Genomic DNA, 12,963 nt, shown 5'->3' with positions numbered 1-12,963 from the left:
CAGTGTATGAATGGTACTATTTTGCATACTTAACTAATATTTTAGACACAGAGAAAAATTACTAATCCATCCTGTCATTAGCCACTGTTGCAGCTTGTGGCCTATTAAATACTTGATCAAGGGCACAGAGCATGTCTATGACAGACCTGGAAACTGAACCAAGAGTTCTTGGTTCTCAGACCAGGGTCTTAACTGCAAGACTATTCAGCCTGCTGAGTAGTTCACATAAGCTGTATTGCAGACTTCTCAAGCACTTTATGACAATTTGCTGAAGGAAAGAAATGTTGCTGGTCAGTGGTATGCTGTCTATATCAATATACCACTGAGTAAAATGCAATGTAATATAAAATGTAATGCAGCTGCCGTCACAATAAAGGGCTTAAGACAAGGCTTTCAGCCAGAAATAACTGCACTTACACTAGATGGGGGCGTATGGAAAGAGGCTAGAAGCTGGTTGGGCAACTTGAGATTGGTGTACATACAGGAATTTGGTCGTGTGTTACTGAATGGTGTAGTAAATGTGATGTCAAATTTTTAAACCTAATTGTGCTTGGTGAATGTCAATTTTTTACAAATAAGTTTTAATTAAACAGAAGGGTGTGTTGCCTGGAGCCGCTGTTCTCAGCCTTCCCTGTTAAGCAATGAAGGATTTTTATGTTTTGTGTTTCGTGCAACTATACTATCTTAACAAGGTAAGTCAACCACTGAGTTACATCACCGCTGTCACCCAAGAGACGTTTAAGCAGAGATTTGCATGATAAACATTGTCAGAATGCAAGCAATTTTTCCTGTCCAAAATTGTTTTCTGATGGAATTTTAAATATTTTTATGGACCACTTTACTATCTTTTACCATTTCAAAACTTGGACTTTTAAATAATTTTTGAAAAATAAAACAGCAGTATTTCCAAATACTAGGCTATTTTAATAATACAGTTGGAAAAAAAAACCTGATGGCTGAGAAAACATTTTAATTTCAGCTAACTAGTTGAAGTCATGCTGAAACTGCACATTATTCTTTAAGCCAGCCACAAATGGCTCAGCGTTTTATTTAACATGTAACTTTCCCCATATTTTTTCTAATTGACTAAAATTGAATTATACATCCTTTGGGGGTTGCTATCTATCACCTTCAGGATCTTTCTTAAAATACTTCAATTAATAAATGAAGCAATTGACAGAAATTTGTTTTTAACATTCCCCATAGCCATACACAGTTGATTATTATAGGAGCTCATCATACAAATTGTTACCAACCCATGCTGGAGTGCTTTGATGCCTAAAGAGCTAAGCCCTGCATTTACTACTTGAACCTGCTTTTCACGAGACTATAACTAAAGAAATTTATTTCCTTTTTTTCTCATTCAACCCTTCATTATGAAAGGGACATAGGAATGAATTAACTCACTGTTTCAGATGATGGTCAGTACCTTATGTTCCCTATAATGAACAATTATGGAATAACTTGCCCATAGGGAAAGTTTCTTTCCAACCTCTGATAATGTTAGTCATATGCCTTGAGGCATGAAAGTTTAAATCCCTTATTTATTTTTCATCCTTTCTAATGTAAATGTGGATGTTCTCATTATCCATATAGATGTCTAATCCTTGCTTTCAACCACAGTATATGAAAAGTCTGTCAGCAGATATTTTTCAAGTGGTGGATAGTTCAGTAGAGTTTGAAAATTTTAGGCTCACCGGCTGAGTGGGTCAGTTATCCCCATTTGTAAAACGGAGGTGGCTAGATGTAGTTGACCCTCATAACCATAGTATCTGAGCCCCTCACAATCACGAGTGGATTTTAATCTCACAACTAAAGGTAGAAAAATATTGTAAAGTTTTTGAGCTATGTAAATGAAAAATGCTATATAAATGCAACTTATTAATATAATTATAACCATGCTGGCTTATACCGTAAGAATACAAGTAATGGAAATCAAAGAGTTTGGGGCAGAGTCTGGTCACATGTCAGATTGCTAGTCTTTTGTTATCCTAATGTCTACATCGTTCAGAAGCCATTTGTAGAAAATCCTGGAACCTCTAGCTGTAGTTTCTTTCATTAAGAAATTATTAATTGCTGTAAGAATTCTTTGGAAAATAAAGCTTTGATGCAAAACTTGCTTACCAATTGGGTAGATCTAGCAATGGTTAGAAAAGTTGCTTCTGCAAAGTTGGACATTGGAATGCTGAGCCACTTGGGTGCAAGATGTATGGTACTGATGACCAGGCTAAGATATATAAGTACCAAGCATACGTTTCAGACTGTACATTTTTGCTACGGGAAAAATGAAATAGCTTGTCATTTAGCCATTAACAAGACTTTATTTTAATGTGTGACCATGGTACTATTGACAAGACTCTAAGCATTGCTGCACAATGGCAAATTATTCCCCAGAAATGGCCAGCAGAAACTATGTTAACATCATAGATGTCGAGGACCAGGAGTTAGGATGGCTGTTTCCAGGGTTTCATTCAAAGTGCAAAGATTGTTAAATCTCCAAAGGGCAAAACCTATCAAAATAGTAAAAGGCAAAATTTAAAATAAAGGAGCTCATGAAGATTGACAGCATTATGACCAGGATGGAAACCTTTGCTTTTGAACCTTTAACCATGTCTTGAACTTTATTTAAACAATTATCAAGATTTTCTCCTCCTGCCAGAACTTTAAAGGGTCACTGGGTAAATTAAAGGCCATGCAGTGATCTTTACAAACAGTTCTCCTGAAGAACATGTAAGCAAAGGGAATTGCAGTCCCATTCTGTTATAACTTAAAATCCATTCCACACCTTATGCTTTGAAGGATTAATTGGAATAGAATTCAGATTTCATCTCCTCTCTAAATCAACCATACTGGATGTCATCTGAACCCACCTCCCTCAAGACAAATTGGACACTGGATTAGCACTCCTTGAATGTAAATGATCCTGGAATATTTTCAGCTATGAAGAAAACTAAGAGTATTTGGTGCTTTAAATGGTAGTAATTTAAACTGTTTCTGCCTTGTAAGACACTAAGACTTAAAAACCTATTATAGAACCCTACTTTGTAATTAGAAGTGTCAGATCATTCTCATTAAGATATACCGAACCCACCACAGTATACTTGGAGACTATACTAGCTTTTCATATGACTGTAATTTTACAGGATGAGTTACCACAAAGTAACTCAGAGATCTGTCAAAGGGATTAAAAACCTAAGGTTCCCCCCCAACCATCTGCCAGCTCATTCCTGGGACCTTTTCATATTACTCAGAGGAATCACTGAGCTTCCATTTGAACCCATCAGAGCAGGCAAATTAAGGTGTCTGTCTTAAAAACTAGCTTTTGCTATCACAGTTTTTTCCTGCAAGAATTAATTACATACTTAAGTGACAGATTTTTTTCCCTTTCTGAGAGTATCCAAGGAGACAATGATTTTAAGACCAGATTTTTCTTTTCTCTCCAAACTAATCTCTTTTTTTCACATAACTGTTTAAATTAGGCTGGCGACATTCTGCCCTGGACCATATACATTAGTCAGCTAGTTTATATTCCATTGTGGAGATGAGAACAGCATCTTAGGAACACACTATATAGGAAAGAGAAGAAGTTCAAAGAACAACAACAACAACAACAACAAAAAAAACCTTGTTGAGCCATGTCAACAAGCTGTGTTAAGGCCCACATAGGGGTAAATTCATAAAAAGACTTAGGCGCCTAAGTGCCTCGTTAGGCACCTAAATCCTAGAATCAGGCCCCCACTGGGTGTCACAAAACCCCCCTCAGCTGCTGCTGAACCATATAGGCGTGTACATCTTTGCAGTAAAAATTCTTTGTTTTTGCCACTGTGCATACGGACTGCTGCCTCACTCTTGGCATCCAGATGCCTAAACCCGGAGTGATGCATGAACCAGGAAAAGCGAGGTGTTCTTCTGCCTATCTCCTGAAGGGCCTGAATGCTAAGAGCCCTGGTAGGCAAACTCACACAAAATGGCTGGGATGAGGCACTCCCTTCTGATAACTTTTAGCTGAGTGTTTCAGGTACTCACCTGGGATGTAGAAGACCCCTAGTTCAAGTCCCGCCTCTGTCTGAGGAGGAGAAGGAATGTGAATCAGGATCTGCCACCTGTTAAGTGAATGCCCTAACCACCGGACTGTGGGGCACTTACCTGAGAGGTGGCAGAGCCCAGATCAAATCTCTTCTCCCCCTCAGGTAGAGGAAGAACTTGAACTGGGTTCCCCCCTCCACCATCCCTGGGTATTACCCTAACCAGTAGGCTAAACTTAGGAAGGAGGTAGTTGTCCTGACAAAAACAGCATAGATGCCTCTTTCCAAAAGAGAATTTGCAACAGAAAATCCCACCGAGAGATAGGTGCCTCCCTGGAGCCCAGATTTAGGCACCGAGTTCCCTGAGAAAGACAATGTTTAAGACGCAGGTGAGGTGGGGAGTTACCTAGCATAATGACTTTTGTGAATCCCATTCTCGGGTGCCTATCTCTTCCCATTCATTTTATATGGAGCCTGGGCGCCTAATTCAAGCTTTTTGAATTCCGGTGATTTTGTAGGCAACTAAAACTTAGGCCTGGTGATGCTGAGGTAACATGAAAAGTGGAATAATGTGTGGAGGAATTATTGTTTGCAAACCTGAATGACTGCACCTCCCTCCCCCTGTAGTGTCATCAGTTTTTCACCTCACTCTATTGAGCAGGGGTTCTCTTTACTTATTCTGTGATCTGTGTTTATCTGTTGTTGCTTGAGATAGCAAAGCAGAGGTTAATGTTTCCCAGCTTGCTTTATGCATGAGGGCAGTGGTGCCTTAGTCCAAAGGGCAGAGATAAAGCTATTAAAAAAAACCCCAAAAACCTTTCAAGTCACAGGAGGCATGCCTGCTAGTGCTGAGTGGGTTTCAGTGAGAAAGAGAGAAAAGACTTTTTCCTTTATGGCACATAATCCCACTTCTCAGATGAGATGCTGCACCAAATAGTTATGTGATATGCAACTATAATATTTCTGAACTTGTTCTGCCCAAACATGTGCCTTAAAAATCTTAAACCTATAATTCTACTGATGACAGATAATCCATTATGCCAGCAATGTTTGGAATAGTTTACAGTTAAAGGGTGACCACACCCTGGTGTCGAGGGCCTTGTGCAAGAGGACAACAAGGAGGAGACGGTGACCTCTGCAGATGGGGTCCAGGCATCACCCCACGTTGGCTAATATAGGAGCTGTGCTGAAGAAAGGCAACAGAAGCCCTTTTTTTTATAAGACTCAGTTACCATAGTACGCTGTATAAGCTGAACATGGGTAGTGGATACTGTTCCACAACATAGTGTCTGGGGGTTGGAAAGGCCAGGCTGCACTGCATCCTCTACCTAGGATCTGCATTAGGGCTTAATTTTACATCCCCAATCTTCTCCCACCTTATATTGCTCCAGAAGAGATGACACGGGGAGTGAGCAGAAATGCCAAAGGATACATGGCCTACCTGTTGGCTAGACAAAGCTAATGTATGTCCTGATTCACAATGGTATGTAGTCACACAACCAACCCTAAGCATATGAATAGTCCCACTGAATCAACAGGGTCACAGATGTGCTTGAAGTTAGATGTGAGCATAAGCATCTGGCTGAATTAAGGCCCTATTTTAAAAAAAAAAATAACCCACCAGATAGAGCCTGTTCTACCTATGACCCTGATAGTGCATCAGTTTGATACAGGCAGCCCACTGTTCTGCAAAATCCCACTGACATCAGTGGAGCTTCTTCAGACTTCTGCATGGAGCTGGTTGCGGGATCAAGACCTATAATTTGAGTGCTTTACTTATAGCATTATTTTTTACTGTTGTACCTGAAATTTACATTTGCAGATATAGAGGCTGGGATGAGGCTGAGTGAAGCTATTGCACTTTAAGGTAACGTGTGCTCCAGTCAAAATTACACTGCAGTCACCTCCCATACATGACACAGACAAAACAATTGCATTATTTTCATACCATCCAATATTAATTAATTATCACAGAAAACTTCCACAAAGTATAGCATTCCTGAGGATTTGTCCTTTAGTTAAAAGCTCTCTTTGCGGACAGTTTTCTTAATCTCTATGGCTTTAAAATGCATCTTGAATATTTTCCCCTCTGTCTTTACGCCAGAGTTTCAATAGTGTCATCCTCTTATTTTTCCTTCCCAACGTCCTTTTAAAAAGTCCTCCCTCAGGTCTACTCTGCTTTGCTCTCAGTCCCAGGTTTTTATAAACTGCTCTTATACTCCTTCTTTCTCTCTCCTAGGATAGCTTTTCTCTCCAGTCATCCTTGGAAAAATCAGCTCTACTTTGGCCTTGTCTGCAAGTCTGTGGGCTCTTTCTAAGGGCAGTAACAATGTCCTCTGACTACTTGTAGTTCAGATCCTCTGACACGCAGGCATAGTCACCAGCTGCAAAAATTGCACAAAGAATGGGTTTGCACACACCCAGATCAGCAAAGGCAACAACAACTTTAAAGGCTATGTATTCTTTGCAGTATCAGTGTAAAAATCAATACACCAACTGAAATGAGCTACACCAGTTACTGAATCATCTGCGCACGGAAGTTAAAGATGGAAAAGACCCTTCCCAGAGGACTCAATACTGCACAGTACAGAACACTCCTGGGTGAAATGCAACCCTATGTAGAGCACCAGCTCAAGGCCAATGCCTCACAGACGTCTTTAAGAGGTGCTTAAGTGGGCTATAAACTTCGTCCTGACTCTCTGCACAAGGGTGAATTTCTTATGAGGAGTTGAGCAAGGCTTCATTGGACGTTGAGAGTGCTCATGACTTACAAGCATGGAAATTTTTATTAGATATTGTATAACAATAGTTCAATAGCTACAGTGGTTTGCTCAAATGACATGCAACCAAATTCTAACTGGGTGGAAATGTTAAACTATATACTGTAAAATTAGCATATAGATTCAAACTCTTTAATTATGGTCTGAAAGGTTTAAAAGTACAGACAATTAATTTAAAAAAGCTCCACACATTCAGCACTGTTGCTGTTCCAGCTCTTTAAACATCAGCCCATTAACTAAATTGGAGATATTGAACTGATGAGCAGTGTTTATTTCCAGTAATCTGCCCTTAAGCTTTCGAATGGGTTCAAATACATGCTTTACCCATTTCTAGTTGCATGAATGAAAGGTGACTATGTGAATAAAACTAATTTGCTACCAGGGGAAAAACTACACTGTTACATAGCAATCAAAGTTGATGGGCCTCATCGAAGGTTTAGCATATTACAAGACTTGCCAGTGCTTGAACAGGAATTGTATAATTCCCTTAATTAATGTAGATAGTTAGTATGCTGTTGAGAAAGGAAAAGGCTGCAATGAAAAAAGAGAGAGAGACGTTTTCTTTTTTTGGCATGGAGACAGTACAGACATTTATAATATCCAAGGAAAAATGTTTTGTTACCTTGGTCCAATTTCCAGTTGCAGAAAAATATTCTGAATAAATATAAAAAGAAAGTCATTCTATTATACATGCTTAAGGAGTCAATTTTTCATTCTCCTAGAATATATACTAAATAACACACCTTTGATGTTCAAATACTTATTTTTCTTCTGAGTTTCCCTTAGAAGAGCCTCTGTCCTCTCAGGAGTTATATAATGATAGAATTTCCTTAGATTTGGCTGTGGTTTAATATTATTAAATAGTAAGAGGTGCTACAAATGCTGGACTGACACTGGATATTTAATTAAAATAAATAATCTAAGCACGTGCTATTTATTTATTAAATAAGATGCCATGTATACCTCAAGATGATAAAATGTTCAAAGGAAGAAATATACTGTGGAATACTATAACTTATCTGTTCTGATGTACTGCTTCCTGGAAATCTGGTACTGAATATATCTAGTTTAGTAAAAGTACATGTATGACTGTATTCTCTGTAGGTGAAATGCAGCCGCTTCCGCATGCAGTGTGAGTATTTGAACTTTGTGCCAGCAGCTAAGCTCTGGCTGGTGGGGCTAGAATTCACACACTTAGGTCTGCTGTGCAACCACTTTTGACTTGCCTTTGGTTTAGAATGGGGTTCTTGCTCAGGGTGTTCCGAGGTTCAAGATCTACACAAGCCTTATGATGTTGTCCTGCCTGCGGTGTTCCCCACCGTGCTGTCAGAGAGTTCACTTCCCAAATATGCAGGAGTGCTTAATCACGCCTGTGTGGCTGGCCGACTTGTGACCCTGCAATGGGGTTCTCTAATGCCCTCCTCTAATGAGAGAAATTTCACTCTCAAAGTGAGCATTTAGGGGCCGATCCAAAGCTCACTGAAGTCAGTAGAAAGATACCCATTGGGTTTTGGATCAAGAGCACATAACACCAGTATATTACCCTTTTTGCTTTTCCTTATTGAGTTAGTATATTGAAATAATTATATACGTTGAAAATTACACATTCCAAATACACAGAAATGGACACTGCAGGAAGATACAACAGCAGGAATGTGGTTTATCTATGCCACAGCGTTATTAAGTAACACATCTGGGAGTTATCTGATAACTCATCTAGTGCAGGTGATTTTTCCTTTGTGATCCATTCCATCTGGCAGTGGGGCTGCCATCATCATCCCCATCCCATTACCTTGTCCCAGCATCTTTATTGAGACCCCACTGCCCTCCTCTCAGATGGCTTCCCCCCCCCCCCACTATAACAATCAGTAGAGCCCCAACCCTAGTCCCCACTTTTTTTTAAGGAGATGCATCCTCCTAACCTGCTTCCAATTCCAGTTTTTTAGGGAACTGGATCCCTTATTGAATGAGTACCTGCACTGCACACCTGCCAAGCTGTGACAAAAATGAATTTGGCAATATAACCTTCTCCCCAGTTGCGTGGGTTGCTAAGAGGAAGATTGAAAAAAAACCCAGGCAAATCTGGCATGGAGGGAAAAATTCTTTCCCAGCCTCAAAAAGGGAACAGGTATGATGCCCACAGCAAGGCCCCCAAATCTAATCCTACTCAAATCCCAAAGAGGAAACTCTTCTTGCCAATGCAGAATGGCGTGGGTTTATATAAGCCTTCTCTTTGAGTCCTTGGAAGCCAATAGGCTTGTGCTCCACCCATCTGTCAAATCCATCAGCCACAGAGACTCCCTCCTCAAGCCCAGGAAGAGGCTGAATGTCCATGAGGAGGGTGCGTGTACACAATCTATATAGTAGCCATGGATTTTCTGTCCTCTGCTGGCCCAAGAAACGTCCCCACCTCTGAGACTGTGGAGAGGGAAACATTTCATAGGCAATACATTGGTGAGAAAAACGGCACCTTCTACACTGACATTATTATCATCTACATTTTCAAACCAAGAAGCCAAAAGTTAGGTCACTAAAATCAGTGTTTAGACACACAAGTAAAAGCAAATGGATTTGCATTATTGCCAAAAAGGGACAAATTCTGAGAGTTTTCTTTTTTCAATAAGATTTTTTTCCCCTGCAAAAAAAGCATACAAATATTTTGTGTATTACAACATAACTGGAGAGAGAGAAAAGAACTGACACGCTATAATCTAGCACAAAATATGGAAAACAAAAAATTAATTTGTATTATGATGAGTGACTTGGTAGTTGCTGAATGAAAGCTCTTCTGAGATAGGCCAGTTGTATAGGTGTCTAATGGTTGATTTACAGGCCTAACTTTAGGCTTCCAATTTTGAAAATTTTGGCCTATAATTTTAAGCGTATAGTTTTTTTTTCATAACTTAGAAAACTGTTCCTAATATCTTGGCTACCTCTGCTTATTAGAACAGTACAGCACATTATACACTTGAAAGGATGACAGGAATAGAACATTTATTTCATTTATTATAAAACAAGAATTGAGCAAAATTGCCATTAACAGCAGTGGAAAGTTTGCCCATATAAAGAATGCAGGTTCCATCTCGCTTGCTCTTTGTTTATTTATTTGTATTTATCATCAATGTATTGCTTTTCATTTATTAGCTCCTCCATTTACTGTACCTATTCTATAATTGTGCTCAAGCATACCATCTAGCAATAATTAACTGTACCACTCCATGTAAATGAGAGATGAAGTGCTAATATTTATGTTTAATGCATGCACTCGTTCCAACTTTTTCTTTTTGTATTAAACAGCTATTTTGAAAACGTAAGCTTTTGCTAATCCTTCTGCTCCCAAATCTGTGTACCGGCTGATTTCCACTGAGCATAGAGTGCCTGCAGTCAATGATAAATCTTGGTTTAAACTTTAATGTGGCATTCAGTGGATGAAGAAGATGTCCCATAATCATTCCAGTCTCATGCAACATGGCTGAATTATGGTTTACATATGCATATACAATGTTGCTGCAATCTGCACTAAGTAGGAGTTTAAATTTGAATACAACACTCCCTGGATGGAAAAAAGAGGCATGTTATCATTGCAGTATCTACTGAGGGAGATATGAGATCACTTGGATGGTAATGTTTTCATTATCCAGCTCTCAGGGTTCCATATATTAAATAATGCAAGAAAAATCAGCAGAAGAAGGTAATTAAATGGGTAACATTAATGCCCCTGTTAATCTGACGTGACTGTGATGACCATTTAGTTGTGCCACTCCAAAAATATCTTTGCAGACTTTTCATGAAAAATACCTTCCAGTTTCTAAAGCTAAATGACCATTTCTAATTGCAGCAGATCGTTTCATCTAACTTCTTTACAGGCTATCAGTGCTGAGAAAGCTAAATATTATGTTGCTGATGTAAAGAGCAATTTACTTCTGTATAGTCCACTCTAGCTTACAGAAGTATTGCTTTTGCATTTTAAATCCTTTCACCCTAAAGCAGCACTGTCATCCGTCTTTGCTTGTAGCTAGCTACATGCAGTAGCATTAAGAAAAAAATCATAATTGACAGTCACTGGGATCCCAAGGGCAGCTCCCATGATCAATTATGTAAACATGCTGGCAGTTACCAAAGTGACTAGAGTTCATGAATCTAACATAACAAGATTTGTATATAAAAAGACATTTGCTCCGGATGGCATAAGATCATTGCCTGACCCATTGCTCATCCATACTACCTCAAATATGCATAAACTGAAAGCAGTTGTCAGTGTGAAAAGCTTTTATTTACAATTTTATTTGGCCCAGATTTTGACACCTTTACTCATACTGAACAGTACATACTCCATGAGGAGTTGCATTGAAGTAAATGGAACTACTTGTGCGGTACAGTGCTATGAAACTGCAGTAAAGCATAAAAATCTGCCCCTTGAAATTTTATACAAAAAAATCAGATGCACATATGTTGTACGCTGAAGAAATTGGTAGGTTCATCTGAGAAATGTTATTTGTTTTGATCCACCCCAAATATTTTGTCCAGCTATACCAAAAGAAGGACAGAAGATATGATATGGTTTTATTCAGACTGCAAATTTATTATTAGATGTCTTGGACTACCTGGCAGCTAAAAGTATACAGTGCAGGTAAACCCATATTCATTTAATAATTACCTGGGGGACTTCTGCCAGCTCCCCCTCTTTTTCCATCCAGGTTCCCCAGCCAATCCATTGCTGGGACCTCACGATCCACCCCCTGTCGTCAGAGGACTAAGATGGGTTAGAAGAAAGGCGGGTTGATTCCCTGTTGTACCACTCATAGGAGCCCCAACTCCCCACCCCCATTCCATTCCTTTAAGGAACACTTCTGTATCCAAGCTGTTTATCCGATCCCTGTATACCTTTCCTATGGAGTACCTACACCAGACCTCTGCCACAAGGAGGCATCAGTAATTACATTGGCTGCCTGCCCCAAAACCCAGTCTGGTTCCCAGACATCTCCCACTGCCCCCTTTTATGTTGACCAAAACAAATCGGCCCAAAGCCTGACAGGGGAACCTCATGTTCTCCTCACTTGTTCACCCAGGTGGTGCCTCACGCCTCCCTGCCATACCCTGCATTAATACATGTCCAACCACACAATTTTTATTTTTTCTTCTGAAAAATTTGAAGGCTCAGCCTTGAGTTCGTCTTTGCTGTGAGCATTAATTGAACCCCTTTACACATTTCCAAATAGTGTAAGGTGCCCCACCAATATATCGATGACCGCTGGTGAGCTCCCACAGCATACAGTGGTGGCATCAGTTGGTTCAGTAACATACTCCTCCTTCCATGCCAGCTCGGGCTCGCCCCATCACTGGACCGCAGTAGCAACTAGGACGTCCACCTGTGCATATAGAAAATAGTGCTGTGCCCACAAATGCACACCACCATCTGCATGGCCAGTCTTCCAACATCTGGAATGAAATCGTAACACAATTTTGAATGACCACAGAAGGTTGCACACACATTTTGTATGCTTCCGAATGCCAACGCCTGATTGCCTCCGTTCCTATACCTAGTTGTACTGCTGCTGTTCTGGCCCCGATTACAAATGAGTGGGAACCAATTTCATAGGGCAGAACCAGGCTCATCACCTTCCCGAAGGATAACAGATTCTCCCTGGCCTCTATGATCGGTTGTTGACTGTGGCACGTTTAATAATCTTGCTTGTCCCTGCCAATGTACATGCTGCAGTTCCAAGTGCCCGCCCCACAGAGCCCCTACAGAATCCAGGGACTAGTTTGCTGAGCTCAAAAGCACCAAAAATTGCTATTAAGAGTTAAAACCGCTGCATGGATATGGATAACCATTTAGCCTACTGATGACTGTAATAGTCTGGAGGCAATTCTAGATTGTTGATGCCAGCTGACAGGTTGCCAGCGACACCATGTACTGCAGCACCCATTCGCCTGTAATGGGCCATTTGGTGACCAGTCTTTCCACTGCTGTAATTGTGTGAATTCATTAAAACTTGTCTGATAGCGCTGTCACATGGGCGGAGCCAGCTGATCTCCACGCTACACTGATAACCATCCTAACCCAAGATTCCTGGCGTCAGTTCCCGCAATCTGTGCATTCGAAAATACGACAAGGCATCTGCTACGCCAGTATCAACCCAGAAAAGGTGAAGAAG

The sequence above is a fragment of the Emydura macquarii genome, unplaced genomic scaffold (assembly GCF_026122565.2).
Source record: "Emydura macquarii macquarii isolate MOO-44397 ecotype Brisbane River unplaced genomic scaffold, CSIRO-AGI_Emac_v2 contig_2636, whole genome shotgun sequence".
In the NCBI taxonomy this organism is placed as follows: domain Eukaryota; kingdom Metazoa; phylum Chordata; order Testudines; family Chelidae; genus Emydura; species Emydura macquarii.
Note: the sequence above shows the minus strand (reverse complement) of the source record.